The following is a 24,890-nucleotide window of genomic DNA, read 5'->3' as shown; positions in this document are numbered from 1 at the left end:
ATACGACACTGTTAAAATACCACTGACTATAGTCCCTTTGCTGTGCCTTTTATCTCCATGACTTATTCATTCCATAGCTGGAAGCCTATATCTCCCACTGCCCTTCACCTATTTTGCCCATCCTTCCACCCCCTATCAATGTGATCTTTAGTATATTTTCTGTGAGCTTCATTTTCTAGATTTTTACAATGGAAATTCAATCCTTGCCTTTCTAATCTCACAATTTATTGTGAGAATCCAAGAAGATAATGAATGTGAAGATGTTCTGTAATGAGTGAAGTGTTCTATAGATTTGGGTTATTATCTGCTCCAAAGCTGTCCTTTCATAGGTGAGTAAACCAAAGCCTTGGTTTCTTAGTCATCCAAGGTCAAATAAACAACTCTGAGAAATAGAAAGTTTAAATATAATATTTCTGAAGCGCTCTGATAAGCCCTCTGGATTTTCTCCACTCTAGATTGTATATTCTTGTCTCTGTACCCAGATCTGTTCATGTAAAAAGTAAGTAAAAGATCAATCATTTTTACAGTGGTTAAGTATATCTTTCATACCATGATTGCTTCTAGTTATCCACTTGCAGCTAAAAAAGGAATGAATTTTGAGGGACATATGTGATTTTTAGTTGCAAGCATAAACACACTAATTCCCTAGGCTCCCTGAATATAGCAAAGTCATGTCAAGTCTCGGTAAACTATGGGAGATGCCATTGCTGTGACTTCATGTAATCTTTAAGAGGTTTCCTTTTTGTTTACTTTGTTTAATAAAAGAGGATCTCTCTGAACTCTCTATACTGTTAAATCTATACTACCTAGAATATGGCCTAGCATATATTAGGGTTCGATGGATATTTATTGAATAACTGCTTTTATAATGGGAACTCAAACAAGTTACTATTACTAAAAGTCATTTATGTGTATTTGGAAGGAATGTGGTTGATAGATTAAAATATATTGTGTATCAACAACTTTGTAAATGATACTGGGAGATGTGTAGGAAAAAGCCCTTTCTTGGAGTTTCTTTTTTGATGTCCAGGCAGGTGGGAGATGGAGTGAGGAGAGCACTGAGAGAAAAGAACAATGAGAATTCAAGTTTTATAGAGAAAAGGAGCAAAACTTTACTCTGTAGCCCCAGGCAGCAAAGGATTCTTAAAGGAGGTAGAACATATGGGGACATGTCAATATCATAATTGGCAATAGAAAAAATTATAGACCATTTCTGAGACAAGATGTTTAAACAAAGAAAACAGACTAAAGATATGAAGACAACCTAGAGAGGGACACATGCAGAATTCTAAAAAAAATAGTTTCCCAAATGTGTGTCTGTGTGTATATATATATACCTATTATGTGTGTGCATATATATACCAAAGTTGTTCTATTCTCTATATGAACTCTCCACCAATATGCAATGGCAAAGCAATATTAAGTTACTTTCTTGGTTTCATGTTTTTCAAGAAGGGACAGGGGCTCATTTGATAGAGGGTGTATATGGTCTTTGAAATCAAATTCTGGCTCAGCTGGTTACCTGACCTCTTGGAAACTCAGTCACCTCATCTCTAAAATGCAGATAATAATAATGATGAGATTTGTCAAGGTACTTAAATATGTAAGTACCCAGCCTAGTGGCTTGACATGTGATCTTTCCTTTTCTTCCTCCCTTCCTTCTGTTCTGCTACTTACCTTCTTCCCTCCCTTTCTCCTTCCCTCTTCTTTCCTCTGCCTCCCTCCTTGAGGAAAAAGACTTTCTGTACTTAAAAGAACCATATATACTCTGTGAATACTAAGGGACAATTTTATTTAACCTGAATTTATTAAATGTCAAGGTCTCTAATATTTCGTTGGGTGTCCCTTGGTGGGGAAGCAAAATCAATATGTGATATGATCCCTTAACAATATTTTGGGGGAATCGAGATTTACTCACGTGACACAAAGAGCCATAGGTGAATGGTAAGATGTTAAACTAAATATAGGCAAGCACCATATAGTACAAAGAAAAATTTCTGTGACCAAGTGAGGAAGGAGAATGACTGATCCTACTTCTAGTTGCAGTGAAAAGAACTGGGACTACCAGGCTTGGGCAATCTCTCTGGGAAATCTGCTACTTCTGCAGAAAAATGAGGGAGGCAATTTTCACAGGACTCATTGACACTGTCTCTGTACCACACTTAGAAATAAAATAAGATAAAGTATTATGTTAAGTACAGACTGGATACTTTGGAAGAGCATATATTTATTTCTAAAGATTTTTTTTTTTTTAATTCTCTGAGGCTCTAAGAATGTGAATTTGTTCAATCTCAAATTTCTTGAATCTTACCCAGTTTGGGAACAGGGTATTCAGAAGATATCATAAAATTAAGGATATCCCAGTAGAGAAGCGAGCGAATCAAACATAATCCTAGAGAAATAATTTCCTCAGTTTTAACCTTCATTTTGCTCTTTCTTCCAAACCCCATGCTATTGGTCAAAACATATCAGATTAGAATTAAACATCCTCCCCCCCTTGGGAAACTTCAGCTATGTTAAAAATGTAATTAAAAATGGAAAATATGACTTTTGTGTTTTGTTAGCATCCTATCTCTGCTATAAAAATACTTGAATATATCATCAGACCAACCACCCAAGGAGGTATCTGCTTATTCTTAGGGAAAATTACAGCTGCTAGACAGTCCATGTTTTGGGGGGATATTAAGAGATATGAAGGTACTTAACAATTTTGAAAACACCTTGTTAAGAGTTTGAGATCTGACAAAATATGCGGAGACTCAGTGCACTGAGATCCCATTATTGGTAAAAATTAAAGTGCACGTATCTGGACCTTCTTTGCCAATCTAGGCTAGTTTTTGGAATACTTGTTTTTATACTTCAAGCAACAAAAAACATGGAAAGCAATAGTGGCAGGAAGAAAATATACAATTTCTGCTCACATAGCTTTTATTTCATGCCTTTTGCTTTAATACTGAAGCATGTATAAAATTGTTTTGGAGCCCAATGTGTCTTGTGAGTCAGCTTTTCATAGGACATTGTAACAGGATCTTACATACCTCACAAAAGCACAGGTGTGGTATATAGATACTACACACACACACACACACACACACACACACACACACAGAGTTATTCAAAATGGCAGGTGAAACATAAACAGATGTTTCTGGTTTAGGAATCATCATTCAATTTGCTGATACCACAACCCTATTTTGTAATCTGAATCCAAATGCAAATCATGGAAGTGTCAACACTGTTAATATTCTGGTGGTACATGAGTTGACAGTCTGGGCATCTGGTTAGCTTGGAGAGAAGCTAGCAGCTATACTTCTCATTAAGTGGGTACAACATGACTTGCCACGGGGCTGGCAGGCATTTTTAAAGCTGAGTTACTTTCATAACAAATGCCAGATGCCAGCTAGATTTGTAAACATGAGCCAGGTTTCAAATAAATCTGGTTGAACTTGAAAATATTAATGTGTCCCATTGGAAACTCTGTGTTCTACCCATATAGCTTTCCAAAGCTTCACACGTGCAATTTAAGGAATGAATTCCTGAGGCTCCGGGGTGGGGAGGTAGAGTGAGAGCTGGGGGCAGGGGTTGGAAGTGTGTGATTTAAAAGGAATGGAGTTGGTCCCTATAAGCCAAAGAGGTTGGGGTGCAAAGAAGGAGCACTCCTATTTTGGGGGGGGGAAAAAATACTTTGTGATCCTAAAGGATCATTATGATGAAACCAAGAGGCTTTATCTCCTGTTTCCCTCAATGCCAAGTAATAGTGGACTGGAAATAATGAAACATGAGTTGTAGATTTTGCTCTTTTACAACTGATGTGAACACTCCACCTGCCTTCGTGTTTGTTGCCATGTACAAATGAATATAGTAATTTTTCCTACCATACTTATAGTTCAAAAATTGTAAAGAGTAAACTGAGATAAAACTGTGAAGTTTTGTCACTCTGATGGTTCTCTGGAAGGCTTTAGAGACACCATCATATTCTCTACAAATATTTACTTGCTTCCATTGTTATATATATTTTGAAATGCATTTTGGAATTTATTTGATTTTAAATTGTTGCCAAAATGAGATAATTCATGAGCTAACTATTGAACTTGAGTACATGCATCTTGTGCTTGTTCTTCATATATGAAAATAATTGAATGGACATGTAAAGTAGGAATTTTACTGCATAAGGAAAGAGATCAGATATTTATAATTAAAATCTTTCATAAAGTGGTACACTAAGTATTGCATATATGAGATAATATTTGAGGACAACTAAATCATGGTTACGTTCTGATTTCACGTTTTGTGGTTGGGTGATCTTGAGAAAGACATCTTGGTACTATTGGCCTCAGTCTCCGTATCCATACAATGGGGTTATGTTTCAAAGTTAAGAAGACATGCGCATGTAAACTATTTAGTATAGCTCCTGGCTCATAGAAAGCACAATATAAATGTTAGCTATTAATACTGGTTATTATTTAGAAGACAGTTTTCTGCTGAGCTTTCAAAAATTGGGCCAGCTGAATACAATTGAATAAATATAGAATCAGCATGATTGCTTTAGCACAAAGATAAAGGAAATTGATAAATATTTAAATGGAATATTTATCAATTCTCTTCATTCTGTTTAACACTATGCTTCAGGATTACAAAAATGGTATAGTCATTGTATGAAAAAGTTCATGTGCTTAGGGACACAGTATGGCCAGTGACTTTATAGTACAACTAGTGATCTGATGGAGCTGTCATGGAATTTCAGAGAAGAGACACCTGCATCTGACTCAGCTCCATCATGAGGCAGGGATAGCGAGTTCTGTGTCCAGAGAGACTTCTTAGATGAGAAGATGGTTAAGCTGAGTCTCAGTGGTAGCAAAGGGAAGGAGATAATGTCCAGGCAGAGAAACAGGATTCGCCAAGATGCAGAGGCCTGGAAAAGTCTGACAAGTTCAATATGAGTAGGTGTCAGAATGTCTTGTAGGAATTACTGCTTTGGGAATGTGGTGAGAGAATGGAATGTCCAGGAAAAGAGACACAGTAAAGGATGTGGGCTCTGTCTTGAAGGCAGACCTTTGGCAGGGCCTGCTCAGTGGGAGGCCTGCTTCTCCGTCTCCCACTCCCCCTGCTTGTGTTCCCTCTCTCGCTGTCTCTCTCTCTCTCTCTGCGTCAATTAAATAAATAAATAAAATCTTTAAAAAAAAAAAAAAAAGACATAAACTAAAGTGGTGGCAGATGAGGTGGAACCAAGTGGCAGAATGAGAGAGAGAGAGGTGGAACCAACTGGCATGTGAGGAAGAACATAGGATAAAAGATGAGTCACAGATTTCAGGCTTGGACAATTCAGAGCAAAATAACAACCTGTTCCTTAACATCCTTTAGGAACTTTCCCCCCCCCTGATTTTCTCATCTCCATAATTGGCTTAGTGCCTAAAGCTTTCAGAAGGTCTTGTGTCTTAGAGCAATTTCCCAGAAAACAAGTATCACTGGGTATCAGATTCAAAAATCTGAGCAACTCCTTACTTCACCCATCCACTCCCAGGGACATTGGTGATCCTTCCTGCACATTAAAATTCAATTAGATCCTTCTTTTTATGTAAAGTACACCTCAACCAAATGTGATGTTTGGGGTAAAAACACATTTTTTAAAAAATACTAAGCCTGAATTGAAAGGATGTAGGTGAAAACCTTCAGATCAATATAATGGGATGTCCGACCTTAATTTTAGTTCACTTCTCTAGATCTCAGTTTCCTCTTTTATAAAATAAGTATACATTGGTCTAGACTTTTGTTCTTACCTATTGGAGCATAGAGAGCTCTTTGAGAATGTGTCTCCATTTCCAGAAATATGAACATACCTATGTATAAATAAATACCACTCAATTTCAGAGGGGATCCTGGATCTTTCCTAAAGTCTGCTAATGAATCCCAAAATAAAAACCTCTGATCTAGATGACCTAGGAGGTCCCTCCTAGCAATCTATGCTAGAAAGAATGCATATATGAAGATAGGAGGCCAAGGGACAGGAGAGAAAGAGAATGTATGAAGGAAACTATGGCCCTAACTTTTCCTTCTTCTCTTCTTCCTCCTCCTCCTTCTTCTGATGATGATTATTATATAATCATATATAATTATACATTATTATTAATTATTATGTTAATTATTATCATTGCCTTGATTTAGTACACTGAATTTTAAGGCAAAGCATACTATTAGGTTGAGTCATTAAGTCACCAATTAAGTCATTGGTGGTGAAGCCGATAGCTTAATGTGTCTCTTTAATTTATCATGTAAGATAAAATCTGTTTCAGGTGTCTAAATTAACCCTAACCAAACCAAACTGAACCAAAAAATTCCTTCCTTTCCAAGACAAGATTCCTTTTCTCCACTTGGATATGCATGTTTTCTTAATAACATTTCTAACAAAAACATCTAGAAATATTTGTGGCAGCTTGTACTGGTGGAGATGTACATTTGGGATGGGCCAAGTGTGTTGGATGTGTAAAGAAAGATACTGAAAGGTGCTTTTGCATATTATTTTCTAATTGGATTAATCTGTCCTTATGAATTACTATTTTAGTTACAAATAATAATATATCTGTCAGGTTGGAAAGACGGTCACCTCTTAACCTTGTAACACCATGCTTTGAGTTGGTTTTTATGAAGAGGAGATAGAGAAATTAAAAAATATGCCTTACAGGGGTGCCTGGGTGGCTCAGTCATTAAGCATTTGCCTTCGGCTCAGGTCATGATCCCAGGGTCCTGGGATCGAGCCCTGCATCGGGCTCTCTGCTCAGCGGGAAGCCTCCTTCTCCCTCTCCCACTTCCCCTGCTTGTGTTCCCTCTCTCGCTGTGTCTCTCTCTGTCAAATAAATAAATAAAATATTTTAAAAAAACAATTAAAAAGATAACACATTGATTAAAAAAAATATGCCTTACATGTACACTTGTCTTTTTATTATTGCTCAACAAAATAACAACGTGCATTATTTTTCTCTCCAAAGCATCTAGTTATGAATCATTTTCCAAATTGAGAATTTTCAAAACTGAAACAACCCATATCAAGTTCTTATTTGGTTATTTCTTTGGTAGACTGAAGTTTTCATCCTCCCTATAAATCTAAAGTTAGTTGCAACTTTGATTTGATATTTGACTCTTGAATAAACGTCATGAATGTGGTGACAGAATTGTGTATGAATTTCAAAAGTTATATTTAGTACAAGTACAGTACATCACCAACTGCTTTAGTAAGTTTAACATATTGTGGTTTTTATTTTAGTTTAAAATGGAAAATGCACTTAGTTTCTCAGTATTCCCAGGATTTAAAACAGTCAGTGAATCACCAAAACAAACAAAGCAGGAGAAATCACAATATTTATGAGGAATACACAGTATATATAAGAATATGAAAATCACCAAGAAAATGAAAACTTTTTCTAAACAGTGCTTTATATTCAATTATTCTAATTTCAGGGGCAAATATAAGCCATGTGATACATTAACTTTTTTTAAAATTCTGAACATGTATCTGTTTGGCTTTGCAGAATAGCAAAGGTTAAAATTTTGCAAACAGCTGCATACTCTTTGTAAAATTGGAAGGACTGGAAGGAATAGACTTGGTGGTTAAGAGCTGTGGAGTCAGGTAGAGATTGATTCATAGCTTGGCCCCATTTCTTGTTGATTGAGTAAAAGTGGGCAAGTTTCTTAACTGTAAAATGGAGATATTGCCCTTTCTTTATGAGATTGTTTAAAGGATTAAATAAGATGACATGCATCACCTTGTATTAATGGCTCTATAGGACTTTAATGCTATTGGAATGATCTGCTTCACTCCTGTCCCTCTTAGAAAGTAAACTCTCACACACAGAGACTTTACCTATCCTGTTCACCATTGCATTACTTACTTTTTAAAAATTTTTTGTTGAAGTGTAGTTGACACACAATGTTACATTAGTTTTAGGTGTACAACATAGTGATTCAGTAGATTATACATTATGTTGTGCTCACCACAAATGTAGCTACCGTCGGTCACCATACAATGCTGTTACAATACCATTTATATTTCTTATGCTGTAGCTTTTATTCTTGTGATTTATTCATTCCATGCTGGAAACCTGAATCTCACCCTCCCCTTCATCTATTTTGCCCATCCCCCACCTGCCACCCCTCTGGCAACCATCAGTTTGTTCTCTGTATTTATCAGTCTGTTTCTGCTTTCTGTTTGTTTGCTTGTTTGTTTGTTTTGTGTCTTAGATTCCACATGTATGTGAAATAATATACTATTTGTCTTTCTCTGTCTGGCTTATTTCACTTAGCGTAATACCCTCTGGGTCCATCCATGTTGTCACAAATGGCAATATCTCCACCATTCCATTTCTTGGAACAGTACATGCACATTGTAAATGTTTTATAGATATTGAATCAATGGATCAATGTTTAATACCAGGCTAAAAGGGTTGTATATTATTTTCTGCAACAATGAAAGCTAGCAAAAGTTTTTAAATGTGAGGAGTAGGTGGTAGTAGCAAAATAAGGTATCAAAGAATACAGATCTAACAATAGCATATTAAATACGTGGGAGGGAGATGAGGTGGAGATCAATACTAGAGGGAGGAATCATCACTTAGATCTGATTTCACACAACTTTGGAACAATAAAATGAGTTTCAACAATCCTCACCTTAAAATAAGTAGCTACACATTAAAAACCATGGCTTTTTGGTTTGATACTTTACAATGACCTCATCATTTCTAAAATATCACTCTAAAATCTAAATCTCCAAACATTTCTTATTAATTAGAGAGTAAAATGGTTGCATGAAAAAGGCATGGCTTCTGCTGAATAGAAGTTACCACTGATTCATCAGTCTTCCTACTTTTGAGGAATAGAGGAAATGCTGAACTGTCATTTCTATACGCATGTTGTGGTCTCACTTTTGAAGTTTGCACATCCAGTCTGTTCCAGGCTGGCTTATTTTGTTTGGATTTGTATGCTCAGAGGACAGAAGGGCCACTTCCCATCTTGCTCATGCATCTGAGCCAAGGCTGAAGTGCCCTTGAGATTTCAACAGGAGTGCTAAATTTTGCAAAGTTATGCCAAATTCAGAACAAGATGAAAATGAGCCATGCTGAGTAATTGGCTTTATTTTCAGAGTTGCTCAGTGAAAGAGAAATTTATGTAGTACAGCTTAGATACGAAGCTAAAGGTTTTCAGCGACCACAGGAATTTACACTGATGTGCAACGACAGATCTTTCTTCTTCCTATATTTGCCTGAATAGAAAACACATTTATATTTCCTTCCTCCCACCTACCCAGATCATTATTTTACACTTCTCAATCTTTTGTCTATCTCTAATATCTCCTCTCTTCCCATTCCCAGCTGATTAGCTCAGCTGATATCTCAGTCATTGTGACATACCAGACAAGAACTACTACTCATCTTCCCTCCATAAAATCTATAACCTACTTGCATGTTTACTGCTTCTGCTCTCTCTCTCCTTCTCTTTCATATATATATATATATCTTATAAATATATAAAATTTATTTATATTTTTATATATGTACATATATGATAGACAGATAGGTAGGTAGATAGATAGTAGCATTATGGAGCCCATATTATATTACATATATAATAGGCAAATGGTCCCTGCTCCTCACAGAGACCTCGCATCCACCTGGGACCTGGATCCCATTGCTTCTCACCTACTTACTGACTTTGTTCCTCTAATTGCCTCACCCCACCCCCAACCTCTTCTACACAGTCAGTCTCTCCTTCTCTACAGAATTAGTTCTATGGACAAACAACTCCTAATATCTCTTCTTGTTCTGCATCTTCAGCTAACAGCAATTTCCATGCAAACTTTAACAGGAAATTCTCTACAAGAGTTATCTTCAGAAGCTTTTTTATTTTGCACCTTCCATTCTTCTTTTCACGGCTCTAATTCAGAAGTGAGATGATTGAGCCAAACTTATATAAATATAAAACTTTAATAAATTGTGCAAGTCTGCCTTCAATACAGATTATACGAACATATATTTTCACCAAAAGGCTATTTCCACCACAATCCTGAGATATTGAAAAGACTAATGAAAAACCTTTTATCTCATAGTGTGGAAAAAAAATTCTATGATTTTGGAGTGGACTTAAAAAGGTTTTTTAACAGAAATTAAACTAAAATTAGGAAGGATTCAAATTAAAATGCCTTGATTTACTTCAAATGTTATTCTATTGGTGATTATAATATAATAACTTGGGGGAAAAACATAGTAAGCGAGGTTCACAGATTTGTTTTCCTTTCCTTTTACACATTTCTGAAAATAATAGCACAAACCCAAGAAAGTCTCATATATGTCCAGGCTCATATCTACTTGTATTTTTCAACATATCCCCTAAGTTTACAAATTTAGAAATTTATAAATTATTTTCTTGAACAAGCACAACTAATTTATTCTCCATCCAGTAGCATGGACACAATGTGCATGTAAATATTTTTTGATGTTATAATTTCTCAAGAAGCTAAGTAAAAAATACAGTCAAAATTAGCTTATTAAGTTGATATTTTATTTCAATGTTCTTCAATGCATAATTCATAATTATATCTGTCAACTCACAGATTACATGGACCTTTTTAGTGTGTTTAATGAATTTTTCAGTAACTCTAAGGCATTAGTCCAAATACAGTTTTTCTTAGCAAACTGAAAACTAACAATAACATCTGTGAAGCTTGTGATCCATTTTTTATACTTAATAAATTTGACAGTTTATTTGCTTGGCCAAATAATTGGACATGACAGCTGACAACCTTTTAAAACAAATTAAACATTACAATTTCATCATCTTTTATACATAAATATTTCCTGTATAAAAATCTGGCCTTTGAAGATGTTTAATGAATGATAATATTTGTGTTTCAATCATTTATAATTTTGGAAGTTTCTTTTTGAGACATATTGCAACTTTTATTTTCTATGCATTGAATTTATCAGAGTTCCAAAGCACTCTCAGGACATATATTCAAGTTGCAAATTAATGACAGTTAGCAACCTTATGGATTTTCAAAAGGTTCCCATGGCCAAAGCATTTGGTCATAAACCTATGGTAACAGATATTCTGGTGAATGTGTTACTGTTCTGAAGACAACTCATACAGAAACCTCATTGGAAAAAAAATTTTAAAGTGTGAAAATTTTAAGTATTGATGAGATGGTGAAGCAACCAGAAGGATTTTAAATTTGTTCATCCATTTCAGAAAATAGTTTTTAATTATTAAACAAAATTGAAAATATGTATTTCTTATTATTCAGAAATTCTAAGGGTACACTCACAACTGCTTATTTGCACAGGCTATGATGACAAAGATTCTTTAGCATACTGTTTTAATATGAAAAGAAATGGAAACAAATAACAAAGTCCATAAAGAGTTGAAAGAATAAATGAAACATGAAATTTTGATCTATAATAGTTGAAATAGAAATACTACACAGCAATAGAAATGAATGCAGCATAGCTACATGCAAGATTAAAAATTAGTATCAAGGCATATTTTAGAGCAAAATGCTAATTTCACAAGATGATATAGCATATAATACATTTACATGAATATTAAAATATGCAAAATGAAGAAGTGTCTTGTTTAGGATACAAACATTCCTGGTAATGCTCTTAACAATAAGCAAGAGGGAGATGAATACAAAATTTAGAATAGTGGAGGAAGGGAGGGAAAGAATAGAATAAAACAAATCAAGGTGGTGGATATGCAGATGTTTATTGTATTTTTACTTTATACCTCATATATAATTTATAAATATTGCCTTGTAGTTATTTAGTATTTAACAAAAATAAATTCTCAGAAACTCGGTTGAAAACTTCATTTTAAGAATTCAACATTGGGAAAAAAACATTGTTTTAGATGTACATCTTGGCTCAGTAAGTTTGTTGCTTTAGTTAGGGCTATCTTGGAAACCAATTCAGGTAACTCAAAAAAAGAGGTGGGATACATCCTAAAAATACCAATATTTCATGCATATTATGCCCAGACAGGCTTTATGGGGCCTAGAACCAGGATATAACACATGAGGGATAGAAGCAGATCTCCCTCTCGCTCTTCTTTTTTCTACCTCCTTCTCTGCTGCATATTCGCTCCTGTGGGAGCTCTTGGATTTGTCACTTCCCCACCAATACCAACTTCCTCTCTTATCCACAGTTTTCTGTCTCAGTGCAGTGACTCAGTCCACATCATTACATGCTAATTCTCAAGTGCACCTACTCCAGCTGTCCACAACCCCTCTGTTTTCTTAGTATATTTCTAAGGAAACAGAATCTTTTTTTCCCTAAAATTTGAGTTTATTTATTTATTTATTTATTTATTTATTTATTATGCTGATAGTCACCATACAGTACATCATTAGTTTTTGATGTAGTGATCCACAATTCATTGCATATAACACCCAGTGCTCCATGCAATACGTGCCCTCCTTAATGCCCATCACCAGGCTAACCCATCCCCCCACCCCCCTCCCCTCTAAAACCCTCAGTTTCTCGTTACTGAATGATGATCATTTTGACTGACTTGGAGTCAGTTGCCTCCCATTCATCCAGCTAGCCATGGCCAGAATGAAAGTGATGGGACAAGACACGATGTGCATCCCACAGGGGCTGAGGTCTGGAAAGAGATTCTGAGAAGAGAGGGTGGGATAGGGCAGCCACTTCAGAATATACTCACATTTATATTATGTTGAGTCTTAAGATCCTCCATATGGGGCTTGTGGTGATTCCAGTCATTCAATCTGAGCTAACTATTCTCGAGGATAAATAAACATTTCCCTAATGGATGTTGTGGTCTCCTAGCCTCTGCATTTCTATATTTTAAGGTGATGTTCTGCTACTCCAGGAACTTCAATTAGAGATCAGGAGAAGGGGAATTGAATTGTCTTCCCCTGAGATGACTAGTTCCCTGATGAGGTGTTTTAGATTTCAAAGAGCTATCTAGCAGCTGGTGCTTCCTCCCTAATTAACCCCTCCTTTACCTTTCCTTTAAGCAAGTCGATAGTAGGATAAAAGCAGTAAAAATCCCAGATCTCTTTCTCTTCTCCGTGGGCCCACTAGATCAAGTCATTTTGAGAGATAGATTACTCACGTAACCCACTGCTATTGGCTGCAGGAAACAAAAGGGACCAGTTGAAAGGGTATGGGTGGATGACCAGGCAGCTACTTCTAGTACTCAGAAAAACCCACAACTCATTGTGGGCAGAATAGCATAACGCCTCCTGTGCTGGACATGCATCTGGATACTCTCAGATCCCATTCTCCCTTCTGGACTCTGCTATGTCATTTTGTGAAACAAGAGTCTACAGATTGCATTTATCAGCCTCCTATGACCACTTGATTCCCATTAGGTTCTGCCAATAAGAGGCACTAGTGGGAGAAGGTATAAGTGAAACTTCTTGCTTCAGATTTCAGTACTTCTTTTCATTTATCTTGCTCCTCCAGTTTTCTGTGTTAAAGTCATGTTCTGGAACTACTTGGGGTGTTTTTGTTTTACTTACTAGATGCATATACTGCCACTATGATTTCTCGTTCCGGTTAGGTGGGGGCTTTTACAGCACGACTTTGCCCATCTGGGAGGGGAAGCCATCTCTCTGCACCCGAGAAGAGGAATTTTGGAGCAAAACTAGAAACTCGAGAGTACTCTGTGGATGCAGGCTTCTGGGTGTCACCTTGCTCTTTGAGTATGGTAAAATTTCTAGGAAATAAGAAACCCGTGCACACTATGTATGTACATTCGTTGTGTTTGTTGGTGCTATTCCTTACAGTATCAGGTTGAATTTTCAAAAATTCAAATGGAACGTCTTTCACAGAATGCTTATTTTCATTTCCATGAAATGTTTTTTTTTTTTTTTTTTTTTTTAGCAGAATGATGAGTAAAATAACTAAAAGGTGTTTTAACGCTTCCTAAATTGGGTCTCTACGCTTAACAATATTGTTTTATCAAATTGAAGTTGGAGGCATTATAAAAAATAGGTTTCAAAATTTGACCATAAAAAATGTACCACTTCAAGACAAGAATCAATGATTTGTGAATGACCTCCCTCTAGAGGCACTGACAGTCTAGCATGAAATTTTATAAATGATTGTCCCTATTTTTGAATAATCCATCCAGCACTCTACTTCAGACTATTTTTAAAATCTAATTCCACTTAAGTTTTTTTTATTCATTTGGAATTTTATTTATTCATTTTTAATTTAAATTCAACTAATTAACATATAATGTATTATTTGTTTCAGGGGTACAGGTCTATTCTTCATCAGTCTTATATAATACCCAGTGTTCATTACGACACATACCCTCCCCAATGTCCACTTAGGTTTTTAAGCACCAAATCCCTCCCAATTGCATATAGCAGGAGTCTTCACTAAGGAAGGGCAAGTTCTAAAACACTTCCTTGAATATGCTTTTTATTCCTTCTGCTATTTTCCAACCAAGAATTTGCATGCATCTTCTAATTTATGCAGGACAGATGAAAATAAGAGAAATCATAACAAAATGCTATTTGTGGGCAAGTGTTGGAAAAAACATTATAAACATGGGAATGACTAAAGCTGGTGCCTACTTCTCCACTCCTTTCACAGAGCCATCCCCAAATAGCTTGCATGAGGGCATATCTCTAAAGGGATGTATTTGTAAAGACATTCTGGAATTCTATCCAAATTCATGAGAATCTTGGAAGATGGGAGATTTCTGAACACAAATGCTTCTGAATTCTCAAACATTGTGCTTGGAATGAAAAACTCCAAGCTGTAAAAATAAAGACATAGAAAGTGAGTACAAATCAATAGCCTAACTTGGGTGTGTGGCAAGAAGCAGCATCAGGATTTGTAACTACAATGAAATAAGTAGAGTCTCATTGGATTCAACATCAAAGTAAATCAATAGAAACAACCAGTGAAGATCATTAAACCTTCCATAGTGGTTACCTTGGTCCTGGAAACTTAAGCAAACCGAAACGCAGAAGCCAAAAAATGAGAGACCTTGACCTATCACTTTAATCTCTGAGAGTAGTAGTGGTGCTATGACAGTTTAGCTTTCGGAGACAGGACTAAATTGTGTAAAGAGGAAGATACCACACATCTGCCCCCTAAGACTCCTTGTTCTATGCCAACAGTTTAATTAATTCTTGCTGGGATGACTGAGGAAGATTTCACAGGGGTGGTTATATTTGAACTTGGTCTTTAAAAACAGAGAACTTGGACAGTATGAAAAGAGGAAAAGGCAAACCAAGTGGCCCACTTAAAGGAAAACATAAGCAGCATACGTTTATGAGAAGATAAAGTGCCTATTTGAGAAACACATAAAGCACCTGCAACAGGCAGAGAAAGAGGATAGAAAATGCTAACTTTCTTACTTTGGGGTCAAGGCATGGTATTTGGGACAAATCGATAAACCAAGGATTTTCTGAGTATGTCAGCATCGCAGGGATGATAAACTCTGGTGGTCACTTTGAATGTTAATAGGGTTTTAAGGTGAGGAAAGAAAGTATCAGCTGAATTAGACACAGTTTCTGAAGAGGATTCCAGAGGAGTTACTCCTTTTATGGTCATTATTACATGCATTCTTTGGAAAGCAATAAACATAATACAATGCAACAGAATGAGCATTAAAAGTATAAGCCAAGGGCCAGAGAACTGAAATGGTATTTGACATCAGGTGACTTGCCCATCTACATCTTCTGAAGATTCTGGATTTATCAAAAGGTGTAAAAAAATGTTTTTAAAAGTGGGCATGCAAGACCATCAGGATATTTAGGTTTAATCATTACAGGTCAAGGAAGGAAATGGCCTCTCAAGTCAGACCTTCTTACCTTTACGATTACAGTTCTCAAATGCATGTCCTGCTGCATATATTTTTTTGGAGATAGTAACAACTTAGTCACATTTTACTTTCCAAGTCAACAGTGGTTTTTCTGAATGGAAATGCAATTTACCTTTGTGCCCAATGATCTTGAAGGAGTTTAAAAGGTGCCTCAGACACACACTTCTAAATTCTTAACTTTAATGCAGAATAAGAAAGCTCTCCGCAGGTGAACTTTTTAAATCATATAATCTGAATACCCTGGCAATTTTTATTTTATTTTATTTTTTAAAAGATTTTATTTATTTGACAGAGAAAGACACAGTGAGAGAGGGAACACAAGCAGGGGGAGTGGGAGAGAGAGAAGCAGGCTTCCCGCCAAGCAGGGAGCCCGATGCGGGGCTCGATCCCAGGACTCTGGGACCATGACCTGAGCTGAAGGCAGACGCTTAACGACTGAGCCACCCAGGCGCCTGTACCCTGGCAATTTTTAAATCCTGGTGTATCACCCTTGTCTGGTTTAGATTTTCATTGTTTTCATTTGAATTCAGGAGAAATTATCTTAGCAATCTGAAAGACTCACACTTCCCTCTCTTTGGATCAAAATGAAAACAAATGATTTTTTTCCATGGAAAAATCCAAGACAAGCTTTTCCCTGGACAGTGAATCTAAAAAACTCTTTTTAGCTATTTGGCTTTGTTTTCCTGAATCAAACATGCTGTTTGTCACTAAAATTAACCATTACTTATCATTGACTAAGCCAATAAATCTGGCAGAAATCAAGTAGGCTACATAGCAAATTGAATAAAAGCTAACATAGCCATGCCATCTCTTTTTCCTGAGAAAAAGAAAAATCAAATTGTGAAAAGTCACTCAATCTGAGTTAATTTTTTCTATTGAAAAACATTTTTTTTTGTGCAAACGCTTTCTTTTTCTAGCCTATTTTCTCTACATTAGAGATACTTATTTCATTCAACACACACATGCATAGTCTGATTTATCTTTTTTCTTTTTAATGCTATACCCAATAGCGTTAAATCCTACTGTTTTCTCCTTCACCATATTTTCCACATACATTTAAATGCTTTTGAAAACAGTAATAAAGGGTTAGGCTTTAATTTTTGTATACAGTTGGACATATAAAATTCTACAGATTCTTTGTAACTTTCTTTTCCTCTAACCAACTAATTGATTTAACCATCTCATTTCAGAACTCATCTAATGATAAAGATTTTCCCTAATATAAATGTTCCCATATATACATAAAAATGAATGGAAAAACTAGTGTATTTGTTTCTTTTTCTACAATTTTTAGGTAGTTACAAATCTATTCCAAGTTTCCAAGAGGTTGGAACTAAAGAAACTAGGCCAGATAATAGGTGTGCAGAGATGAGGGACCTGTCTCTTGGCCCCAACACCTGTGTCTTTATATCACATCTGAGTATCTCAGCTGTTACAGGGAAGTGATGAGCTAAGTGACTTACCATTCTGTTGCCATCCAGAATTTACATCTTCCCTTGGTAACATCAGACTGTGAGCATCTCAGTTTCCCTTTTGGTGCTCTGGAAATAACAGAGTGACCACTTTAGCAAGTACTTGGAAACTGTGAACATTAATGAAGATTAAGAAAACATTTTAGGAGCTTTCAACAAAAGGTATGACTGAAAAAGTTCTATGTGGCTCCTTCAGGCAGGAGTTGCGACTTGTCATTTGACATATTTTTTCACCTATCTTGTTTTGCTTTCAGAGACTAGTACTAACAGAATCCCATTGGTTGTTATCATAGAAATATCATAGAAAACACCGTGATATCTTGATAGTGGTTATCTGAGCTCACAGGATCTCTTTCTGAGGCTAAAATGTAAACTAGAGAACAGAACATCTTCATTAAATGATACTCCCAGAGTTAACAGTTTAAGCTTAGCTCTTATGAGAAGTGCAAAAAGAAATCATTTAAAAATTATCTCATTTATTCAAAATTTGATTGAGGGTATGAAAAACTATTGGTTAATTTTTGCAAGCCACCTACCTAAGCTCCTGTTGTTTTATTACTTTATACATATAAAGCTTAAATAATATATTCATGAGAAATGACTAAGAAAATTAATTGTACAAACATATGATTAAAAGGTACGTACAGAGAATAAAGATGTAGTAGGCAGAAATATAAATGACAGTTTCAGGGATGCTAGCTATATTTATGCTGTGGTTAATCATTTTTCTACAGAATTGGAAAATTTAATGTAATGAGCTATTGAGCTTTTAATCTGTTTGGGAGTTATTTTCCATATAAAAATATTAGCTTCCTTCTAACTTGAGAATAATTTAGATAAATTTATATGAAATATTATTGACCGATTAGAAAGATCTAGTGCTATATAAATTTAGGGTACTTTTTTATTGTGCAAATAGACTTGATAGTAACAAAGATGAGAACACCCTATTTTGGAAAGGCTCAACCTCTCCCAACCTGCATCACCATCTCTATGATGATGACCATCACCTTAGGATGTCCACTCCTTCCTGTTCTACACCATATATTCAGCTCACTCTAGATGTCTTCACTTGAATGTTTCTTTATCATTTAGGCATAGGCCTAGGAACTTAGAACTTTTCCTGAGCTTTGGGAAACTTTGAGCCTGGAAAAACATGTCACCAAGATATGAAAAAGAAAACTTCAATATCAAAACAATATATGGCATAATGTCAACTATTCCAATAGCCACAAACCAGATACCACATTGTTTTAAGCAAATTGTGTTTAATGTGAAATGACTACATTTAAGACTTTTTGTTGTAATGTGGGATATGATTTCCAAAAGTAAGACTGTCTAGTATTGATGTATGGCCTTAAATGACCTTTGCTCAAACCCAAAATAGTCAAAACTGTTCTCACTTCCTCTTTCATAACATTCTTACTCATTGTTCTCTAACGTACCAGAGTAGCACCCAGAAGTCTGGTCTCCACACTTGCCTTTCATCCATCTAAACATTCTCTCTCAGTCCCTCCAGAATACATGCCTTCCTTCCATTCTTCCTGGCTCTTCTTTAGTTTAGGTCCTCATCTTTCTTAACTGTGAGCTGGACTCTGGGTTTCCAGACTCGATCCCTTTTGCCCTAGTAGTTTTCATACTTAAACAGCACATGGGGTGCTTTTTAAAAACATGGATTTCTAGGCTCCGTGTACCAGTTAGACTGTGATTCAGTTCATGTTGGATGCTGCTTGGGAATCTGTTGGCTTGTTTGCCTTTTAAGAATCTCCCCAGGTAATTTTGACCCATACTTTGAGAAATATTATAAGATTCCTTGTCCAAGGAATAACTAGAACTGTTTCTCTCCCAAGACACCTATTTCATTCTTATGGCTTAAAATAAATCATTGCATTCAGTGTAAAGATCTATCTTCTCAGAATGGTGCTCAAGGCTCTCTGATGAGATACTTGCCTGTATCTCATCATAATGCATTATGTCCTTATATGCTTAGAGAATTACAGCAAAGGAACACTGGCCATAGTCTAAGTAGGCTAGATTATGCCAACGTAACTATTTGGCTTCCAAATCTCAGGGGCTTAACTCAGTAAAAGTTTATTTTTTGTTCCTATTACCTGGACAGTGCAGGTTGCTTCAGGGCTTTGGCACATGCAGCTACTCCAAAACCCGGGCAGACAGATGATCTGACATCTCAACATAAAGCATCAGAGGTTACTTAAGAAGCTTCTTTTCAATGTTTTAGTATGCATGACCCACGCCACTTTTTTTTTTCATGATCTATACGCTAGAGGTTGCACACATTGCCCTTTCCAGGGCAGGAAGTATGGGAGAACACATGGATATTCAGCGAAGAGTAAATGTCTCTACCACAGGAACTTATGTGCGGAATTTAAAATCTCCCTCTAACTGAGCCCACAATCTTCTGGAGCTGTCATTCCTGATATTGACTGTCTATATTGTTTACATACATGGCATAGCAAATGGAAGACTTAGAAATCAATGAATAGCAACAGTCTCAATTTGAAACCCTTCTAAATTATTTCATCTATAAAAGATGGTCAGAGAAGTAAAGAATAGTGTAATTATTAATTTCCTCTGGTTATTTCTTTATTTAAAACTGATCGGATTAATAAAACCTGCCAGAATCTTTTAATCAGTTCTGTATCTTTTGTATTTTATTCAAGTTACGTTTACTGGTCCTAGTTTTTGTCTTTAATTTGTATACCTTTATGTGATGAAGTATGGAATATATGCCAAGCACATTCAATCCATCAACATAAGGACCTTGGTGTTCTTCCAAATGTCAGTGGCCTTGTTAATTCTTAGATGTTGTATGCTGGGAAAGGCCAGTGCAAATAGATGTAATTTTCTACAAATGGGGGACATATTTCCTCAAATTATACTGTTTGGCTAATTGTCATCTCTGTCCTAACTCACAGTATATTCAATAGCTTATTTTTTATAGATATTTGAAAGAGTTGGGGCTTTTTAGTTATCAAAACTAATTTTCAATAAAATAGATTTAACTCCTTGTCTGTTAAAAAAAAAAAAAAAAACAGTTCCTGGGAGCTGAGGCAGGTGCAGCCATCCTGCTGGTTTCACCCACATCTTACTGATTAATCTATTGGTCAATAATAGCACAGGTAACAAGTTTCAAAGAGTGATGCAAACTGGCGCTAGCAGTTGTCAAGATGTTGATAAATGTCTTTTCTGTCACTCAGCTCTCCACTGGTCTCTCCAATTCAAAGACATTTTGTCAGTCAGTAGCAGAGGGAGTTGGAACGGCATCAATTGAACTTACCCAGTCAAATCTGTGTCTTCATTGTAGCAGGTCAACTGACCATTTTGAGCAGAAAAGCAGACCAATTTTGTGGCAGTTAATGGTATTGATTGTCATGTGTGTTCCATCTTCCTTGAATGAAGTGATTATTTATAATCCACTCCAAATTACGAGGGAAACTGAGGAACAACCCAGTGAGAGGGCTTGAATGTACACTACCAGCAATCTAAAATTTGAAAAGATATATAGATTTGAAATGATACTCTCCTAAAGAGAAGGATTCTCATTAAAACACACACACACACACACACACACACACACACACACACAAAGTATGCTTATATTGCCTGTCTTAATGGATTGTGCATCCAGATTATACCTGCATTATTTCACTCATCTTTTTTTTTTAAGTGGGAAAAATTTAAGATCTGGAGTTAATGTGAAGAGAAATGAAAATCTTTCTTTTGACAACTTGGTAAGTCAGTTTCAGGGGCACCAGAAAAACGTAGGCCCTTATTCTTAATTTGTGGCTACATTTATGTCAGTGTTTTCTGATTCCATTCAAGTGTTTTCTGCAAGTTTCTCTCAAAGGAAAAGCTCTGTGATCAAGTAAGCATGAGTACATTGCATATTCTATTTAGAGAGACTTAATGTACATTTTTAAATTCAAGAAATATTAAAGGGCTCCTTTGGTAAAGAATCACATTTAATTTTACTTAATCCAACAAACACAGAGTTTTTCTTTCTTGGTTTAATTACACTTACCAACATTTCCCAGAGCACAGCTTTCAAATGATACTCTACTATGTGCAGTGAATTATGTGTGTGTAAGTAGTGAAATAGGAATTAACAAAAGGCCCGTCCCCCACTGGCTTCTGGTCCTTATAGGGGAGAGGTATGCGTAATGGACCACCTGTTGTAGGGAGTGATTAGATATGCAAATGCAATCAATGTGTTCTTGGTTTCCATCATCCTTCCATCACTTGTATGACTCAGTTTGTTTAAAAATCATTTTACTGCTGTTTTTTCTGAACTGCCACATGGAAGAGGCCCAGCTCATGCCTAATGCTCAAACACCAGGGTAGGAATATTGCACAGGGGAGTTGTTTAACTTGGCATCACAGAGTAACTGACTTTCTGCACATTTATGGCACTTATCACTGAGAACCTCAATATGAATGAGAACTTGAGGGGCTTCTCATTTCTTCAAAATGAACTGATCATAATGTTCTTTTGCAAAAATCCTTTTTTTTTTTATTCATAGGAAGTATCATTTGAATCAACTCTTATGTTCAACATAGTCATTTCAAGAGAGATACACTAGGATTCAAATACTCATTAATGCAGCAGGGAGCATGTGTCTTTTGATGTCTTCTTACTTTCTGACTGTGATTTTGATGTGGCTTTTAAGGAATAAAAAGCCGCATCTTAAAGTAGATGACTACATCCTGGGTGTGAATATAGGTAAGTTGGTTTGATTGTTAAGTCGATTCAACTTCAATATATTAAATCCAAGGGGATGATTAAAATGTCCTAAATGGAACTAAACATTATACCTATCTCTAACCTATCAGAAAGAAAACAAAAATCTCAAAAAGACTGAGACAATCATTTTGGATGAATCATATTTTATATAACCTCATTGCCCTGAAGGATTCTGTTATAGACTGAATGTGTCTCCCTAAAATTCGTATGTTGAAGTCCTATCCCCCAATGTGATGTTATGAGGAGGTGGGTTTTTGGGAGGTGATTAGGTCATAAGGGCAGAGGCTTCATGAAAGGGATTGGTGCCTATAAAATAGACCACAGTGAGCTCCCTTGCCCCTTCTCCCCTATGAAGATACAGCTAGAATATGGCCATTTATGAACCAGAAAGCAGTTCCTCACCTAACATGAGATCTACTGGCGTCTTGATTTTGGACTTCCCAGTCCCCACAACAATGAGAAATAAATTTACGTTGTTTATAAGCCTCCTAGTCTATGGAGCCTAAATAGACTAAGACAGGTTCTGAGTACTATTTGAGTATAAATAAGGAAAAGATCAGAGTACTTTCACATTTCCGATAGTGATAGCATAACAGATGTCATCCCTTTTTCATGTGCAAGGTCATGCGCATAATTATGCTTGGGTATTAAAGAAATCTGCTGAAGGTGAAGTTGGAATCAAGTATTCACAACTTAAGACCACTAGAAAAAGAGATTTTGTTTTCAAGAGAAAGGATGTAGAAAAATTTCACCTGACTGGCCACCATAGGAAAGGTTTATCTGTTGCCTGGGTAATCTATTACAGGGTTATCATATCAATCAAAATTTCATGGATAAGGAAAAGAACAAGCAGTGAAAAGCTTGCTATTTTGGTGCAGAAAAGAAGGAAATTTATATGATTTGTTTTTCTATTCTAAGAACTGATTTATGGTCTTATAAAAGAGTATGGGAGCTTTATTGCTTCCATTTCCCATCTTCTGCGCATTTGGGGTCAACTTCCAAGCAATGCCTACTGCAGAGTTTCTTACATTAGCTAATGTGCTGTTGACCACTATTGTACAAAATAGCAGAGCTGAACTGCTTAGCAGGCTTCATAATAGCACATTTATTGTTCTCCAGCCATGACTTGGAGCTGCATCTTAAATTACTGGGAATCTGGACAAGTAGTAGACAGAAATCACTCACACTTCCTTGATTTGTTTTTGTTGTTGTTGTTTGTTTTATTTTGTTTCAAGTTTTTATTTTAAATTCTAGTTAGTTAACATATAGAGTGCTATTAGTTTCAGGAGTAGAATTTAGCAAAAGTCCTTGATTTGAAATTTTACTTGCATGACTAATTCTTTGTGTTTCTATTTCTTGTTTGATTGTTTACTAATTTATTAATAACTTACTTATTCATATAGTCATCCAACAAATATTTATGAAGGGACTGTTTTGTACCAACATTGTGTGCTAGGTTTTAAAGACCCAATGAAGATAGCATCCTTTAGTAGCTTCCACGAGTAGCTTCCACTTCAGAGAGGAGCAGAGAAATATGCAGCTACCAAGCCACATAGAAAGGGCTAGACTGCAGGCAGCACAAGGGTTATACTGAGAAATTAACTCAATTTAGACTAGGGAACTCAAGAAAGTCTTTCCAGGGGAGGTGAAGATAACCCCAAACAAGTTGGGAGGAATGGTGGGGAAGGAGTGTGAGAGGTGGGAGAGAAGCATATTGGAGAGGGGGAGAATAGTTAGGAGGCTGCTGTGGTAATCTAGAAGAGAAATGAGGAATGACTGAACTGGAAAAGGGAATGGAAAGGTAAGGTTCCATTCACAAGTCCTTGGTGACTGGGACATGGAATGGGAACAGTGACAAGCAGGTTAGGGAGGAGCAAGGTGACTCTTAGGTTGCCATGCAGAACATGACTCCAAATCCATTGGATTCATTCATTTTCACTTCCAAAACTGGCTCCAAGGATGTTGAGCTCTGTCATGGCTTCAAGTTCCTTATAGAGCCCTAATAGGAATGAATTAAAATAATTCAGTTCTACAAGCTGACCCAGTTCCATATCTGTCTTTATAAAAGTCCCAGGAAGATGGATCACATACAGAACACAATGGTAGTGAAGCTAAGTAGATGGTGAAACTAAGTTATTTTTAAAATTGTCTTCAGCTAATTATAAAAAATCTGGGGGAAGAATATTTCCTTGCTTTGAAGATCAGAATTTCTATTGTAAAAAAATATGGTTGATCTAATGACTTGCATAACATTAAAATCCTCATCAGAGTTTTTCTATCTGGGTTTACCTAAAACTCCAGGTATAAAGAATACCATAACATGTGGCCCTTCCCTAAGGAGACTGCAGTTTTCACTGAGAAAAATAAAGGGTTAAAGAATTACCAACAACTGACAGACCATCTAAGATCAGTACATCTCACTAGGGAATTTCTTGGTCTATTCTGAGCAGATTTTAATTCATGACTTGGTAAAATTCTTTTAATCCGTTTATCAAAGCAGAAGAATGAAAGATCACTGAATTTATTTTTAAACTATAGAGGAAGCCTCCCATATCTGTTATCTTATTTGAGTTTGCTTTTGCCTCCAAAATGGACATTAATATTATATTCTCACAGAAAACTACAGAGCATTATATTATAGCCAGAATGTAACAGAAGTATAATAGTTACATGGAAATGTAACCGAAGGGGTTGAAGACACAGTCACAGGATGTATGTGATGATAAGGTGAAGTTGGCAAAAATAACAGCAGCAGAGAAAATTCAAATATACCTTTAAATGTGTACTTATATTATGACATCTTT

The sequence above is a fragment of the Phoca vitulina genome, unplaced genomic scaffold (assembly GCF_004348235.1).
Source record: "Phoca vitulina isolate PV1807 unplaced genomic scaffold, GSC_HSeal_1.0 scaffold17, whole genome shotgun sequence".
Lineage (NCBI taxonomy): Eukaryota > Metazoa > Chordata > Mammalia > Carnivora > Phocidae > Phoca > Phoca vitulina.
Note: the sequence above shows the minus strand (reverse complement) of the source record.